Here is a 19668-nt window from a genome sequence, read left to right on the forward strand (position 1 = left end):
GCATTGGTCTGCTGCAAAGCGTGTATTGAAATACTTGAAAGGCACTACAGATTTTGGTTTAGTCTATCGACGACAACTCACATCGGATTCTATGCAATCTCTTTCTCTTTTGGGTTACACAGATGCAGACTGGGCAAGCTCACATTTATCTATGCGATCTACTAGTGGAAATTGCTTCTTTATAAATGGTTGTCTTGTTTCTTGGACCAGCAAGAAACAAAAACGTTGTGTTGCAGTTTCTACGACTGAGTCAGAATATGTTGCGGCATCACTTGCAGCTCGTGAGTTGATTTGGCTTCGAAAAATACTGGTTGATATTGGTCACTCTCCTCTTTCTAGCACACCCTTGCGGTGTGACAACCAAAGTGCTATTAGTCTTGCAAAAGACTATGTTCAACATAATAAGTCAAAGCACATTGATGTCCATTATCATTATGTCAGGTATGAAGTACGCAAAGGAACCATTATGGTTGAACACTGTCCAAGTGACCAGATGATTGCAGACATTTTGACTAAAGGCCTCAATAGTCAGGTTTCATCCTCTTGCGCTTGGAGCTTGGAGTTGCTTCGGCCTCACTCTTTCTAGATTAGCTTCTTTGCTATTGTAATAGATTTGTACATATGACATTGTAATCTTTTAGGTACCATGCACTATGCACACTCCACATTTGCACATTGTGATATCTAAGTCACTTGAATATTTGTACATAGATGCACAATTCACTTTCACATCATCACTGCTGGTTCATATTTTCACATTGTATAGGGGCTTGGGTTTTTCCCTTGAACTCCCCAAGGGTTTTTTCATCCAAAGCTAGAGACCTTTGTTTGAGTGGGGAGGTTGGAGCTATATATGGCTCACTCTACTGAACTTGGTCTCACCTATATATTTGTATCTTGTCCTCAATATGAATCAGTCTTTGGGAGCATATATGGTGTGTCTCTTGTCTCGTCTCTCTCTCTCTCTTTCTCTCTACATCTCAACACATACGTCAACGAGTTTCCCATACAACCGAGTGGTTCCTCTAGGATAACAACAATATCCTAAGTAGTATCTAGAAACAAAGACATGCATGGGGTAAAGACTTCACATACACTGTTACCATATACATGTGGTAGTGATGTGTATGAACACACTAGGACTGTCGGGGCTTTTTTTTCCTCTTTAGGAGGTTTTTCCCCCCGTGCATTGTATATACGCCCATCACTCTAGGGCTATCTATCTTTCCATTGCGTTGTGTGCCTTGAGCTTCCTTCATCTTCTCCAAGTTGTGTGTGTTTCCTTGTAATCCTAATTCCAACAATTGGTATCAGAGGAGGTTGAGTCCTCCCGGGCTCAGTCGCCAGCAGCTCCAGCACACACCTGCTCACTTTCTGTGATTTTTGTGAGCTTTGACAAGCTTCACACGTTGACAAAAATTTGAGGGGAGCTCGTAGAGCTTAGTCTACTCAGGTTTCTAATTTGGGCTCATTTCGACCTCCGTTTCCACTACAGAAAATACTACATAGGCTATTTCATCCTTTTGTGCAAAATTGTTGTCAGTGCCAAATACTATATAACAGGTCCCATATAGTCTACTTCGGGTTGTGTTGTATAGCACGTGTTGGTCTCACTCAGTTTCTCCTCATTTTGGACAGTTTCATGTCAGGTGAAACATTTACCATGTCTGACAACAACACAGATGTGTTCAAGATGTTTTCTACTGAGGACTGGTTGGATGGGGACAATTACTCTATGTAGGCTTATATGATGTAACATGTTCTTGTGTGAAATGGCATCTGGAATATTGTGGAGGGCATTGATGTACGTTCTGATTCTAAGAATGCAGGCGATGTTGAGGATGCTGCAGGTCTTGCTGGAAGGATCACTGCTATTAGAGTTGTTTTGCCTACTACAGAACAAGCTCGTTGGGATATGAAGGATACACAGACTCATGCATTGATTGTGTTGTCTGTGAAGCGCACCATTGTTCCTCACATTCGTTCAACAAAATTTGCAAAACAGGCTTGGGATATTCTAGCTTGGGCTTAGACAACGTGCAATTGAATAGGCTTTTATTTCTTCTCAAAGAAAGGGTGGTAACAGCAATGCAACCACTTCTTATGGTTCTACTACAAGTGGCAAAACTTATGTTCCTAATGCTTTTGCTGGCATCAAATCGTCTAGAAATTCTAGTGATAAGGGCAAAAAGAAGATGCGTTGCCATTATTGTAAAGCTAATGATCGCTTGATCAAGCAGTGTCCTAAGTTGAAGGCCAAAGAGGCTAAGAAGAAAGAGGGTGGCTCCACTACCAATGCATCCATTGTTGAGTCTTCTGTGAAAGGAGACTGTAATGCTGTTGCTGATGCAAAATGGGATATTAGCACAGAGTGCACTTACAATCCTGTTGTTCATGATGCATGCTTGTTAGTTGTTGCAAATTCACATGTGTGATATTTCGACAGTGGTGCTACAAAGCATATTACCTCACATCGTGAATTGTTCGCCTCCTGTGTCGAGTCTGTCCCTCATGCAAATTGAGTCACTTGTGCCAACAATGCCTCTTATTAGGTTTAGGGATTTGGAATGATTGTGCTTATTGTTGCAAATGGCCCTTATTTCACACTTGTTGATGCACTTTATGTACTTGGGATCAAGAAGAATCTTTTGTCTATATCTACACTTGCTAGACTTGGGCTTGTAGTTGAATTTATAGATGATAGATGTACAGTTCATGATCTCAGTTTTGGTGATGAAATTATTGCATCTGGGCTTTTGTGTCGTGGGTTGTATAAGCTCACTTTGTATGACAAGCGTGGAAAAAATCTTACAAATGCAGTTGCAGATTCAAGGGTTGTTTTAGATGCAAAACTATGTTATGCACGTTTTGGTCATCTAAATTTTGCTAGTTTGCTGTGTTTGCAGAAATCTGGTATGGTTGATTCTTTACCGCCTCTTAAAGCATCTGTTAAACATGTTTGTGAAGGTTGTATTTTGGGTAAGATGCAACGTTCAAATTTTTCAAAGGGTGGTTCAATTAGGGCCACATGCATGTTGCAGCTTGTGCATAGTGATGTTTGTGGGCCCATGCAAACTCCGTCCTTGGGCAATTACCTATACTTTGTGACTTTCATTGATGATTACTCCAGGCATGCATGGGTATTTCTGCTTAAAGAGAAGGCCAAATTTTTTATGTGCTTCGAACAATTTCTGGCTATAGCTGAAAATGTCTCGAAATGTACTATGGGCACCCTCCGTTCCGATAGTATGTCTCATGAATTTAATGCATTTTTGGCTAGTCGTGGGATAAAACACCAATGTACAGTGCCTTGTACACCTCAAAAAAATGGTGTAGCTGAGAGGAAAGACAGATCACTTACGGAAATGGCAAGATGTATGGTCAAGAGTCAAGCTTTATCACATTCGTTTTGGCTCGAGACTATCATGTGTGCCACTTATGTACTTAACATGTGTCCTATGAAAGCGTTGCAGTCTATGACTCCATATGAAGCATGGCACGATAGAAAGACATCTATTGAGCACATGCGTATTTTTGGCTATTTGGCTTATGGTTTAGTGCCACAAGTGCAACGCAGAAAAATGGATGACAAGACTGTCAAATGTATTTTTGTTGGTTATAGTGCTGAAAGCAAAGGTTACAGGTTGTATCATCCACAAACAAAGTGTATTTTGGTTTCAGGAGATGTAGTGTTTGTGGAAGATTCTGTTCAGCCCTTGTTGTCATGTACTAGAGACAATAATGTAAGCTCACAGGACATTTATGACAGTTTGTTGCCTCTTTTCAATGGTGGAAGCTCGATGTAAATTCCAATGAAGATTATGAAGAGACTTTTTCTCCCACTTGTTGTAGGACTACTGCGCATTTTTTGTGTGCATTGGCAACTCATTTTGGTTGAGATGTACATCAATCAGACATTGTTACTACTTTCTTGAACGGTGACATATTTGAGGAAGTTAATGTAACGCAGCCTCACGGTTTTGTCATAAAAGGACAAGAGGACAAAGTGTGCATATGTAAGAAGGCTTTGTATGGGTTGAAGTAATCCCCTCATGCTTGGTATGAGAAAGGTGACACTCATTTGGTCAAACAAGGCTTTCGTAACAGTCCACCAGAAATCACATTGTATGTAAAGCGTGAGGGTGATATACTTCTCATTGTGGTTCTTTATGTAGATGATTTGGTGATCACTGGACCAAATGAGAGGCATATTGCTGAATTTAAGGCTGATTTGAATGCTACTTTCAAGATGAAATATTTGGGGATGTTGCATCATTACTTGGGTATACAGTTTAAGCAGTGTGCTGGTGGTATTGCCTTGTGTCAAAAAACGTTACATAGAGACATTGCTACGTAAGTTTGGACTTGAGGATTGCAAACCTATCGCCACTCCCATGGAAATAGGTTTGAAGTTGAGTCTACATGATGCTGGTGATCTTGCTGATGTCACTCTTTACCAAACTGCTGTTAGCTGCCTCATTTATGTATGCAACACAAGGCCAAATATTCAGTTTGTAGTCTCATAGGTCAGCAGATTTATGCATAGCCTAGGGTCTAAGCATTGGCACGCTGTTAAGAGGATTTTCCACTACCTTAGTGGCACTTTACATCTTGGCTTGTTCTACCCCAAGGGGGGATCATTGCCACCAGACTTACATGCTTTTTTGGACTCAGATTGGGGTGGTTGTTTTGACACACGATTGTCCACAAGTTGTTTTTGTTTCATTCTTGGAAGTTCATGTATATCATGGTTGAGCAAGAAGCAATCTATTGTGGCCACTTTGAGTTGTGAGGTTGAGTACAGGGCAGTCTTCACAGCTACGGTTGAGTGTGTATGGCTCAGACATCTTATGGTGGCTGGTTTGAGTGTTGGACAAGAAACTGCCTACACTATCTACACTGATAGTCAGAGCACATTGGTAGTTGTGAGGAACCCAGTTTTGCATGCTTGCAAAAATCACATTGAGGTGCATTACCACTATGTCAGGGAGAGGCTCTCAAAAGGAGAGATCTTGGCTTATGTGCCAACACAGGACAACCTTGCAAATCTTCTCACAAAGGCATTGTCTCGTGAGAAGCTCGAAGCTTTCCACTACAAGAGGTTGTGTGCTCTTCTGATGTTTTTAGCGACAGAAATACATTGGGTTTTATACTCCCCGGAGTTGCTAAGACTATCTCTAATAGCATCGATACGGGAACGAGCTATAAGCATCGCTATAGCCATCGCTATATACGTCACTATCTCTATTGCTATATAGCGACGCTAATAGTGATGCTTACAAGCTACCTATAGCAATGATTATAGGGTTGTTGCAAAGAATTATATAGTGACGTCCGAGAGTAAAATTTTTTGGTGGCAGGGCATTGAATGCCCTACCACCCATCAACCAGATTGAATGTTTCAATAATAGAGTAAACCTAAATGAATCCAAGATAAGCCCAGATTCACCTTTGAAAGAAAGTACAAGCTTAGGTATAGACCCAAAGTAGTCATCCACAAGACAATATAGACATTAACTCCATTATCCATAGTATTGCTTGGAGAATAAAGATACAAAATTGACAAAATTAAGTAAATTGATGAAAGTAAATCAATGACAATTGTACACATCATAGGCAAAATCACTTGATTGTTAAGCTTTGAAAATGTAGTAGTTACAACACCATCGTCATTATTGAGAAAATATACATGGTTTTCCAATATTTACAAAAAGATATATACACGTCATCTCATGATACATATGCTATGACAAAAGGAAAGTAATGCTATATAGCTACGGCTAGACTGACGTCGTCTAATCAGACATCTCATCGTATCCAAGTGGTGTATCTGTCGGATTTTACAAAGAAAAACAATAAGACAGCTTTCTGTAAGTATAAACATATAATTTACAAAACAATACAAAAAATAGAAAAGAGTAAACCCTAATACTAACCATGCCGCCATGAGAACTCAGAATGTACATCACGGCGTTTAAGCTCTTTCTGCCTGCGTACTTGTGCTCATATAGTGTGGGGTCACGTCCTGTCATCCACCATTGTTCAGAACATACAAAGAATCCATTATGTTAGAAGCTAAAAACCCCTAAATCTAAACTATCAAACCTAAAGAGCAATGAGAAAACACTTACAAAATCGGCCTCAAATGATGCCCACCTGCCGCTCCCCAAATGGTACGAGCTCCCTACCTCGCGCTTTGGCTGCCTCCTTTTGTTGCTTCCACTTGTGAGGATTCTCGTGTGCTGCTCGCTTAGTATTATTCCAATCTTCTTTGGCCAGCCACTCTGGTCTCTTCCACACATGCTTTATTTCTTTTCGCACTTCAAAATGCTTGTGCTTGCAGTATTTACGCATTCGAACCTTCATCAGGTCTTCATTAAAGCGGTCATCCCGTGTTGAGATGAGAAACACGTCATCCCGTGTTGAGACGAGAAACTTGTCATGCAGCATGCTGATGACACTGTCTTTTAATTCACTTGGTACTTCACTCCAGGTGTTTAGTATGTAGTGTCTAAACACGTGAGAGCAAAGACCGCGCATGCCAAGATCACCTTCTTGCCTACATCATCCAAGATGATGACGTCGCTGAAGTCGACGGAATAAGGCAAGCCCTCTTGCATGTGATACATGAACCTTGGTGTCCCGACAGGAGTCTCTAGCGGCGTGTATATGGGGGTACAGGCGTCACGTGTCTCCACTGGAGTATGGGTCTTGAAGCGAGGAGTGTCGACTAGGGTGACTCTTGGAGGAGTAGGTAGTGGTGTGTAGCCAGGAACGGCCGTTGGCCGCACAAAACCTAGCGTAGATGGCGATGCCGTGGCTGGTGGGGGGGGGGGGGGGGGGGGGGGGGGGGGGCGGGCAAAGAAGAGGAAGGTAAGAGCCTCGTCAAATACGAGGCGGTGTCTAGGTAACAGCGGCAACATCCCCACAACAACGGCCACCGCCACCACTAGAGCGTCGGTGCCTAGACGAGTGTGAAGATTGTTTCATCGACACCAAAGATTCGAAGCATGCTAAATGCTCCATAACAGAGGGAGATGCTGAAGGAGTAGAATGATATGATGATGCTCCAGAGTGATGACGATCCTCCTACCACTACCTCTGCCGGGGTGACAAAGAAGAAAGAAACTCATCATCATCCATACCTACATTAAACACAAGAACATTTAATCTTAATATTAAATGGATAAGGAAACATGGACAAGGGGAGAGAGAGAGAGAGAGAGAGAGAGAGAGAGAGAGAGAGAGAGAGAGAGAGAGAGAGAGAGAGAGAGAGAGAGAGAGAGAGAGAGAGAGAGAGAGAGAGAGAGAGAGAGGACTCATAAAGAGGGAGGGATTCCTGTGTAGAGATATTCCTGTGAAGTTCTTGTGAATTTGTCTCCCGTGTGCATTCTACGTATCTTGTAAAAGCACTGCACTCCGAGTGCGATGGAGATTGAGGCTTCAATCAGGAAGGAGGTATCTATCTGTGCTCATAGATGCTTCTCGCCCCTACACTAGATCTAGTTGATCGGGTGAAAGAGATACTAAGAAGCAGTACTAGTGCTTCTTAGCGTCTCTTTCATCTGATCAACTAGATCTAGTGGAGGAACGAGCAACATCTATGAGCAGTGACGGATCACCTCCTTCGTGATTGCAGCCTCAGTCACTGTGCACTCAGAATGCAGTGCTCCTCGTCCAGGAGTGTCCCTGCTTGTGAGAACATACTTGGAGAATGCCTACTTGGAGTGGAATCGATGACAACTAAACACAATTTAAATTTCTCAAGTATAACCACGTGAATACAGTATATATTATCAAACAGAGAAAAATTGTTCAAATACAATGTTTATGGCTTTAAAATATCTCTCTCTCATCCTCGCATAGCTCAATATAACTCCCTATATCTATATAGAGCTCTTCATTTAGGCAGATGTCCTCCGTTGCTTTTTGTAGATACTCTGCATGCACCTCATAGAGAGTAGCAGCTTGATGATCGTCTGGCACCACCTCAGCGACTTTTGACTGATCATCTTCTTCAATCTTCTCCATTGATGCCGCTGTGATTGGCACATGGTAGCCCTCATACGTCCTTGCACTACGAGGGGCATACCACCAGTTTGATGTAGACTTTGTATGATAAAATATCACCTACCAGAGCCACATAACTTACATGAGAGCTTCCAAGCACATACCTTACTTGTTCAAAATGCTCGGGTAGTACAAAAGTGTCTCTTAGGTTGGTCCATTTTTTAGTTGAATCCACTTCAAGGAAACCAGACTCTCCTCTGCACACAGTAGTGTTGCGACCCTCCATGTTTATCTTGAACCATTGCATGTCAAACAAGTCGACAAAAAATCCTCTATAATCGATCCTCAAAATCTCTTGACGTGTGCCGAAGTAAGTGAGTTCCGCCACCACATGATCTGCATTGGAGGATCGTCGTTGACTAAACTGTTCAAATTTTGCCATGATTCCACAATCTTGAGTAAAATGATTTTTTGTCGGTTCGTTCCACCCTAAAATGTCGACCTTTACACCATGCTGCTGTGTATGACTTATACTACCACCAAGAAAGATTATGAGTGGCCATTCAAACATCTAGAAATTCACTAGTTGTACATTGAAAACTTACACGCTTGGTTGCTCAACCCCGAGAGTACTCCCACTCCTCCTCAGTCACTTCTTCACCCCATTGTTGTGTGCTTTTCAATTGGTTGTGCAACCTCTTAAACTCATGATTGCTGGTAGGCTCTCCAAACCTGCTGGATAATGCATCGGTGGTCGTCTTCCCCATATCCACTCGATCCGTGCCCTTTATCGCTCTTGCTTTTCATCTTCATATTGTGAAATCCACTTTTGCATCAGTGGATTGTGAAGCATGCAAAATCAATTGATTTTAGCCTCTAGATCTTTTGTCATCTTCTTCTCAACACCGAGATTGCACATGACAATCCCAAATATGCGCTCATCATCTGTGGTTCTCCATAGCGTATCCCGAGCTTTATCAAATCCATCTAGCCACTCTCCAGCGTAAACTAGGAACTCTGATACCAACCAACCTTCTGCCATGCTACCCTCCGGACATGCCTTCTGACGCACATATCCTTTAAGTTTCTTCATGAAACGTTCTAAGAAGTACATCCATGTGGAATGTACTAAGCCAACTATTTTCACCTCATCAACTATGTGAACAAGAAGATGCACCGGAATGGTTAGCATGGTAGTAGGAAAGTGTTTCTCAAACATGCACACAACCTCCGCAGCATTTATTTTGGCAAATGGTATGGAGTCTAAATTGATCTCCTTTTGTGAGATCCATTGCACCAACTTCGCAAGTTTGTAGATTGTGTTACGGATGTCAGGAGACAAACATCCATCAATGGCCATCGGTAAAATAAACTGCAAACACGTCTAGCAATGATATTAAAGTCCACACACAAATTTGTTACACAATTCCCAGTATGATATATTCCACTTCAAACATACTTGACACATTTTATGCCAGTCATGTGACTTCAAACCGGTAATCTTTCCTTCTTTAGTGAAACACGTTTGGAGCGAGTGCATTACGCTAGTGGAGGTCTGCACAGATAGAATGGTCTCTTTTACTTTTCATTCTTGGTCTCTTGTGAAAATCCATGGCACTTTAGGGAGTTTTATCTATCCATCGGATGCTGTCTGCGGCCAATATTGCTCCGTACGATCCACATTTCTAAGGTCAACCCTGGCTCCCAAAGTATCTTTCTTACTGGTCAGATGGTCCCATAGCAGATTACCCACATTTTTGAATATGTGCATTGGATCAAGCAAGTGATTGATCATGAGTCAGGGCCAATATGGTAACTCATACCATAGAGAGAGTCTCTTCATCCCAGGGGGCAAACCATCATCACACATACCCTTCTGCTCTAACCATGCTTGTGCAGACATCCTTGCTAGCTCTCTTTCCAAAAATCTATCGCGTAACACATGATTCTCAGGAAGATAGACATGATGACCTTTGTAGATTTTCTTCCTCAATGAGGACGCACGACGTGCATTCAGTCTAGGTCCACATGTGACACATGCTCTGTATCTGCTTGTTTGAAGCCCTGCATGTATACAAATGACAATAAATAAGCTTGAGAAAAACAAAGATTTATAGTGTTTGAGTTTGAGTGTAAATCACTTGAGCATTCTTTTAGTCCTATATAGTCATGCATGGTCCATATTAGAATGTCTCTGATAAAAGTATTCCGTCGACCTATGTATCGTCTCATATCCACCACTTCTATGCCAATCCACAATTGTTGTATTTCTTCCAATAGTGGACTAAGATACACATCCATATTCTTGACTTTATACCGCCTTGACACAATCAAGCTTAGCCACAGGTACCCCTTCTTGGTAGTCAACCATGGGGGAATGTTATAGTTGACGAGGACAACGGGCCATACACTGTAAGATGTTGATCTTTGACCAAATGGATTTAGGCCATCCATAGCCAGGTCGAGCTTCCCTAGAAAAATCTAGTCATGTTTCATCTATATGTTTCCACGCTGCACAATCTGCAAGAATCCGTAGCACACCATCCGAAGATTTTTTCTCCTCATGCCATGATACTAGGGCAACCATGGACTTACATTCAAAGAAATTCTTGATGCAAGGAAGCAAAGGAAAATGTCAAAAAACCTTTTGTGTAATTTTTGTTCTGTGGAGATCTATTCGATATCTCTCGGAATCACATTTCAGACATTCCCCTCTAAAAAGAATGCAGTCGTTAGGAAAAGCATGAATCACATTGTAATCCATCCCCAAGTTTTGCAAGATCTTTCTTGCTTCCTTTGTGGAATCTAGCATCACATTATCAGCTGGCAGTATGTGCTCTTTGAGCATCCACACAGCAAAAAAAAATGTGGTACACTTGTGTAAGTAATCTATCAGATCATTATACATCTAGAGTTTTTTATTAAAGTAAAAACATTGTGATAGATCACCTGAAAAGCGTTGTGACGCTAGTGTCACTCCATCCAAACTTTGTCTGCATGTTAAGAAGCACCAGGACCACCTTCCATCTAGACACACGTGCCATTATACAATGGCATATCGGCTTCACTTTTCATATCATTATAGATAAGCCTTTCTGAATCCATGATCATATCGCTCATTTCATTGACCTCGGGCTCAAACATTGCCTCATTGGGAATGTGGTTTGCATGATCATCCTCTAAGCTGTTAGAGTCTACATCTTGTGGCCTCACGTATGCTGCTTGACCAAAGCGCCTGCGAATATGTCTATTGGGTTGCAAGATTGCTACCTGTTGGCCAACATCAGAGTCCGACGAGTTATAATTAGCAACAACTCAATCTATAATAGATGGATCTAACTCGCCAAATTTGCAAACCTACTACAAAGAAACACGTCTTGTCCATCGCATGGCATGCTTGCATTGATTACAAGGACATAAGGTCCTTGTTGAGAGATAGGTGTTTTGGTTGGACAGCCCACATCCTAATCACTACTCATAATGAAGGTAAAAGCCTTAGAACCTAGACATAAATTTAATCTTCTATTGGCATCCTCCGTCTTTTATCTCTCTCTCTCTCTCTCTCTCTCTCTCTCAAACACCATATATACTCCTACTTCTTGAGTCGGGATGTCTTCCAATTGAGGTTATGGGCATGGAATCGATTGTGGAGTACATGATAAAGATGTGTCAAAACCCCTCACATGGACTTCCTACAATTGCATGGGAACCAAGCAAAAAAGTTCAAAAGATGCATAAAAGCAAGATGTTGAGCACGGGATGGATGCAAGACATAAAGAAGTGGTTTTGGAGATGGGATACATTACACTTGATACATAATGCTTGAATTGACTCCCAAGTGAATGAAGCTTTTCAACAACGCCAATGTATTATGGCATGGGAGAAATCTGGTGGGTCACGCTTCATACATTACACCACCTATATTGTCCCAAACTACAAAACCATGTTCTTCCCTGAAAGAGGAAACCGTACTCCCAGTTACATGCTTGAGCCTATCCCCTTGTCGACGATACACACTATTGCAGCCATTTGGCTTAGCTCCCATTTTCTTGGATGCGAGATAGGGCTTTGGGGCAATGGATAAGAGTCAAATCGATTGTGTACATTATGCTCACTGCGAGTTCAAGAGTTTGAGTACCACCCACTACTAGAGTGCTCAGCTTTTGGTCACATCCGAACTTTCTTCTCTCATATTTTCACCCATAACTTAGACCTATAGACTTTTCTCTCCCAACCAAGGTGTGGGCTCTCCATTGCAACTCTCATCACCACAATTTTGGAGCATCGAGAGTCACTCTCATCAGCCATACACATACCACATCACATGTAACTTTGGTCCCATAGGTCATATTTGACCTCTGAGGACGATAATAAACTCTCTCTCTCTCTCTCTCTCTCTCTCTCTCTCTCTCTCTCTCTCTCTCTCTTACTCGCTCTCTTTGTTTACACTGTAAACTACCTCAAATTCTCTAGTCATGTCCAATCCCCGCACACCTCAGTCTAGAGGTGCACGGAGATCAGAAAGACCGCATTATAATCTCACCTTTATCAAGGTAAATGCCTATATTTGTGGGTACAAGAAATCTACAAACCCACGTCTACATGATAGTGCATGTAGTGGAGAAACCCCTTTGCCTCTTCTCTAGCTGTAGCATTTCACAGCATCTTAACATATGTTCATAGTAGTTTTTTGAGGGATTACTTGGCACATTACATGTTGGCCTCCGATCTGAGTATCATGCCGTTGAAAGCTTTCCAACTTAAGGTCGCAATGTAGAGAGGAAGAGAGGGATCACCGTTCGTCTAACTCTAATTTTTTTACCGTAATCTCGAAGGTAGACTCTAATATAAAAACTCAATCTAAAATCTAATCTTAAATCTAACCTGAATAAACATGTGGTGATTTGTGGCTAATTGGATATGGTTAGTGTGTGAGTTAATATGTGTCAGATTCTGATGGGAATATACGTATTGTTGTATAACTAGTGTTTGCTCTTTGGGCAAAACGCGCCTTCATTGACATGCACTAAAATATAACCTAAATCTAATCTAATCTTAAATTGAACATAAATCTAGATCTAATCTAATCTTAAACTCAAAATAAACCTAGATCTAATCTAATCTTAAATCTAACCTAAACCTAAATGTTATCTAACTTAAATCTAAATTTAATCCAGTTAATCTTAAATATTGTCTTAATCTTAAACCTAAATCTAATCTAATATTAATAAACTCAACATAAACCTAAATATAATCCAATATTAAATCCTAAACCTAAATGTAATCTAACTTAAATCTAACATAGCTAGCTAATCTTTAATATTACCCTAATTTTAAATCTAACGTAAATCTAAATCTAACATAATCTTAAACTCAACAAAAACATGAATCTAAATGTAATCTAACCTAGTCTAGTTTAAATCTTAACCTAATATCTCTCTCTCTCTCTCTTTGTTTTTTCCCCTTACCTCTCTCTTTCGTCTACTCCCCCTCTCTCTCTCTTTGGTTTTTTATTCTCTCTCTCTTTCTCCCTCTTTCTCTTTCTCTTGTTTTCTCCTCTCTCTCTCTCTTTCTCTTTGTTTTATATCTTTATCTCTCCTTACTTTATCTCTCTCTCTCTCTCTCTCTCTCTCTCTCTCTCTCTCTTTTCCTCTCTCAATGTGTGTGTGCATTCTTTGGTTATGTGTGAGACAAGCGGGTAGACAGACATGTGAATAACCTCCCAACCATCCTATATATATAGGCCCCTGGCCCTCTTCCATATATAGACCCCTTTACTGCACATTGCCCGGGCCGTGCCCGTCTACTCCTACCCTTGGCATGACATTACTCCCCCCTTGGAGAAGCGTTTTCGTCCTCGAAAACACAAGTGGTGGTATCTTCATAAGAACACTAATGTTTTCCGCCGTGGCATCCGCATGGATCCAACGGTTCATTGAATCGGAACCCGGTTCATTGGGAGGTTCAATGAAATCAAGAGTAGCATCTTGATTTTCTACATTCTTGTCCGTGTGCAACCGTCTTGGTTAACCGACGCATAATCAAAAGAGAGTGAAGGATCCATTTAGAAGTCACTTGAGAATGCTAAACGAGTTATCACAACTAAGAGGTGTTTAAATGCATACCCAGGTTTTAGACTTTCTGAAGGTACTGGAATGTGCAATATAAGCTCGGCTCATCTTTCCATGAAAGTACTATGCTGACATACTCATCAGCAACAACCAAGTCCTTGACTTGCTGTGGTTTGCCAATAGTCAACCTCATCCAAACTGATGATTAAGGTTGATAACTTGAGAATAATAGGCAGAGACTAAAACTAGCCGTAACATGCCTTTCATCATATGAAGTAAACTCCAAACCAGAAAGGTAACGGATCCAGTTGTTTCACTTCTTGCTAACGTATGCAATTAGCATATCCTTTAGCATGGTATACTAACGTATGCACTTTGCATATCCTTTAGTACTAAATAGAATGCTCGTAAGTTGCCCATCCTATATAGGATGAATAGCAGCAATAAGAGTGAGGTGTTTTCCTCAACCACTTATAGAGAGTCGCCCACGAATGACGACAAACTATGACTCAATCATTGAGTATCCAGCCATATACTCGATATGGAATGGAGACAACCAACTAGGTTGAAAACAGATTGGAGTTTCAAGCAGCCAATCACGAACACCCATATTCAGCCATCACCTTGTATGGCAGGGTGTAAACTCATACTAAATTTGCAAGAGAGATTGCACTGGCAGTGCAAAAAATTGCAGAAACAATAATGTCGATGAATTTGCATGCCGCTCAGAATAAATTTGTGTTAAACACTAGGGCCCATAACACCTAGTGTGCATGCATTTAACACAAACATATCCGAACCGCAATTCCATGACGAGACTTTGGACCATAACAGAATGTGACAACCTGGTCACCTCTAGGTACCAGCCATGAGACATTCTCATGGACATAGCATACTTAGCTATATGTAGAAACAACCCTCTGTTAAGGTGGTTTCATAGCACTTGTAATCGTAACAAGTTTGTACGTAGTACCCGACAATTTCTGGCCACTGAAATTGGTCCTGATACTGTGTGCTCAAAATGGTCGAATCCATGGATGTGACTAGCACCTAGGGACTTCATCGCGACACATTGTTAGATAGTTGGTGCCAGTGTCAGTCCCAGAGACTCATATTCGCCACGTGTGGAATATGTCTCAAACAAGGATATCAAGAAAAGAGACATCCATCAAGTACAAGCTGGTACTTGTGTGTGGAGGTAACTACAAACACTCTGCGACAAGAGTGAGATGGACCCTCATTATCATGCTCCACACTGGCTAAACTGAACTCCTTGAGTTCCTAGACCATGTTGTATCCCATGTGACAACATGTGCCAAATCGAACCCTACACTAGGTTCGTAACAGCAGAATGTATTTTGGACGCTACGATCCAAAATACCCTTTTCCAACATGCCCTTGACATGGCTTTGAAACATTCAAGCATATTTATACGACTTGCACTGGAAATCGTGCGTGTTGCCTGTGCAATCCAACCCCTTTGGTTAACATCTACGTAGTCAAACCCCTTGGTAAGACCCTCTGTAGAAACTGCTCAACCAGTAGGCAACGGTAACCAACATAGTTAACCGTGTACATACTGATTGGAATCAACTCAAAAAGTTGAATGCGTCCGCTACAGTGTGGTAGATTTCGGAATGCTTTCCTTGAAAGTTTAACTGGGAGAGATCAAATTGTGATCCTCAATGCCTATGGGGTGATTTAGCAGTCACCCTCCGGGTCGTACCCCAAACAATATGTCCATAGACACTGCGTAGTGCTATAGAAAGAGCAAGACATCCACACAAGTGAACTGCCTAGATCTTGTGGACAGCCATGCTGTCTCAACTGATTGCTGCATCTATACCTCCTTGTAGAGATCAGCTGCTGTGAGTTGAAGATTTATCAAAAACTCAACTTGAGTGTCACACTAAAAACATGTAGTGCAAAAATGACATTGTATACATCCTGAATGAGAAGACCGTTGCTTGTCCATTAACCTTGATGTATACTTCCCTGGGTAGATCTGTTCACTCTTGAAAACAATCACCCAAAGAATGCCAATAGTTGGGTCTTACCCTTGGCCTGACAATGGCTCTTAGCCTGTGTGGCTCGTAGCCCTTGTGCAAATTAGTGCTCAATGGACGAACCGATGAAGACTAATTTGAGTAGCATCTTAGCCATGTGCTAGCTGAGAGTTAGAGCACCTTGGCTCAGGTGAACTTACGAGCAAAACACGTATCAAAAGCTTCTTAGAAAATTTTCATTATTCCCTTAAAGAGAGAGAATGAGAGAGAAGAAGAGCATGCTGGGCTGCGGAACTTTCCTTGAACGACTATGACGTGTATAGTTGATTGCCATGCTCGTGTGCATCTTATGCCTAATGTGCAGCGTATCCTATAAGCATGCAATAAGTTTCTGCTATGACTCTCTCATTGAGAGAGTTAACAGAAAAACACAACCACATCTTGATCTCCTACCTTACAGGGTTGTGATTGTATGAAAATGACTTAGCATTGGCACTTTGCCTGTGAAATAAGTCCTAGATTTAGGTGCCTTTTAGTGTTGGTGGGTGTTGATAGCAACCAGCCATCAGGTTCAACAATCCATCACTTAGTCTGTCCTTGACAGAGTTGCGAGTGTGATAGCGGAAGCATAATGCATGAAGTGGTGGAATCCATGCTATTTGCTTAGCATGCCTTGCATGAGAAAACGTAAGCCTTGGCTACTATGACGGTCTTAAGCGTGAGAACCAAAACCATAAGTGCCTTGCACAGAATAAGCTGGTAGGGATTCTGTGAGCTGACAGTCTCTATTTTTCCATCTCCCCAAACTTGTGTTCCAAAGCCCTTGATTCCAAATCAATGGCAGTATCTCGGCACAAGGGAGAAACCGTGCTTCATGTAAAATTGCCAAATCACTTTGCTTTGCACAATGACAGTAAATCAGAAAAACTTAAACTTGGCTAACCTGGTAGTTGTTGCTGCAACCAGTCATCATGAAATTCCAAAGGAAAAGCTCGCGTAAAGGTGGCTCATAGCCAAATCTGCCATGCGAGAGAGAGTTGTCGCGTATGCTCGTACGCCCTCTTGTATCATGTACACCATGAAAGATCCTTCAAGCATAGTGTCAAATCCCTCCCAAGTTTGTATGCTCATAGCCTATACCAAACGTGAGCAGTTGCGATGCAAGATGCGTAAATTGAAGCCTTGCTTCACATCAATTGAAGCCTTGGTGATAGCCAACTGAAGCAGTTGTTGACATACAGATATCAGGACAAAAAGAGTCGACCTTGTCGAGTGAGTTCAACTAAAATTAGCTAGTAATGTGTGGCAAACGTCCTCTGTCCACTTCTGGACACAGTGACAAGGAGTCGGCCATGCCGAACCCCCTACAAATTGAAGCCTTGCTTCACAAACACGTTGTTGTGCTCATAGCCAACGTATGTTCCTGCCATGATATAGCTAGCATGGCAACAACAAATCAACCGTGTCGAAAATGACATCGTATGGAGAATCATGAAAGTACCATATGTAACTTGATTGCAGTTGCAAGGTGTACTTGAAATTGCGAATACCACTGCGTGGTAAGTATTCTTCGCCGTCTGCTAGAAGCGGCGATAAGGAGCAAGCCCTGCGGAGCACCTTGGCTCCCTTTATGTCAACGAGCAACAGGTTGTGCCAATCTCCTTGAGATTCTAGACCTTGACGTTGCCATAGCAAGCAATCACATCCGAATAAAAAATGTAAAATAACTGCATACCTCATGAATTGCGTGACGACTTGGAGTACCATGGTGTCGATCTCTGGCAGCATGCATGAACACGCACACCAAGATATGGCGTGCCTTGACCTCTTGCTTCCATGTCGTCATAACTTACCCGCACAATTGTTTCTGTCATCGGGTATGTTGTGGATTCCACTTTCAAGCATGAGGAAAGGTAAGATTCCCCTTTCAAGCATGAGGAAAGGTATACTTCGATCCCCCTTGTGTAGTGCAAATACGACCTTGTCGTATCCATACGAATGTTCACTGCTGAAGCTCGAGCCATGCTCAAGTCCCTCAATCAACACATCGAAGTTCCTCGAGGCAATCAACATGATCGTCTATGCCTAGCCATGAGGGGATCTGACAATCTAGGGTCGAACATCCTGTTGTCCATCTCGGATCCTGGACATGTCCTTGTGTGCTTCCATAGCCTCACATGCTTGCCCCTGGCTGCATGTCACAAGTATGGTGGCCTTTGTGAATCGACACCATGGCCACTACTTCCTTGAAGAGCTGCGCTTTTGTATGCTGCTCGTCCGCTTCGCCGTGGAGCGCAACCCTTAGGAGAGAAGGGCCCTAAGGGTTTTTCCCTTGGGCGCCCAAGGCTGCCCAAGTCGGCCAAGCCACAAAATGTTAAAAAAAATAAAATAAATAAACCAGCAAAACCTGTTGGCCATGGCGGTGACGCAGGCAACTGTGCAGGGGAGAAATCCCGTCGCGTTGGCCTGCACGGGTTTTGTTGGGGCTCGCAGCAGGGACGGGAGTTACATAGGACGCCGGGGCGCACCCGCTGATTCCACCAACGCACCATTTGGTGCTGGCCAAAAATACGCCTTCCCCCGGCTTAGGGTTGACTCCCGCGTCCTCTGAGCTCTGTGTATCCCGCCATAGGACTCCTCGACACAAGAGCTCCTTCACGTGGTCGCTTGCTCCTCGGCTGCTCCTCTTGCATAGCTTCCTTCACGGCCCAAACCCGTCGAGAGAGAGAGAGAGAGAGAGAGAGAGAGAGAGAGAGAGAGAGAGAGAGAGAGAGAGAGAGAGAGACCATGCATGCCTCATGCAATCCTCCCCCACCTCCATGACTCCTCCCTCCCCCTAAGCTCTGATACCAGTGTGAGACAAGAGGGTAGACAGACATGCGAATAACCTCCCAACCATCCTATATATATAGGCCCCTGGCCCTCTTCCATATATAGACCCCTTTACTGCATGTGTGTCCGGCACATTGCCCGGGCCGTGCCCATCTAGTCCTACCCTTGGCATGACATTATGCATGTGTGTGTATATGTTTTTTTTTAATGCATGTGCTCTCTCTCTCTCTCTCTCTCTCTCTCTCTCTCTCTCTCTCTCTCTCTCTCTCTCTCTCTCTTTCTTTCTTTCAAAGACACAATGTGTGTGTGTGTGACAGAGAGAGAGAGAGAGGGAGAGAGAGAGAAAGAGGGAAAGGAAACATGAGAGAGAGGAGAGGGAAGGAGCATACTTGGCTCTCCTTCCTCTCCTCATGTATGTGTGTGTGTGTGGTGGGGGGGGGGAGAAACAGAGAGAGAGGGAGAGCGCGGGTTACCTCTTCGCGTGAGCATCGAAAACTCAAACCTACGATCTGATTTTTTGGGCGCTCTTGATTTATATTTTACCCCTGTCAGTGTCGTTATGAGCATCGCTATAGGCGTCTCTATGTAACAAATGAAATAGAGATGCTGATAGCGGCACCGTGGATTTTCAGTTTTGAGCGTTGCACTGCGAGTGTCGCTAATATGAAGTACCTCTTGTAGTGTTCTGCAAAGCTTTGGGATTACTTCCCTTTGTGGATTGATCACGTCCTCAAGGCATGGAACTTCCC

The sequence above is a fragment of the Adiantum capillus-veneris genome, chromosome 12 (assembly GCF_014529385.1).
Source record: "Adiantum capillus-veneris isolate H3 chromosome 12, ASM1452938v2, whole genome shotgun sequence".
NCBI lineage: Eukaryota > Viridiplantae > Streptophyta > Polypodiopsida > Polypodiales > Pteridaceae > Adiantum > Adiantum capillus-veneris.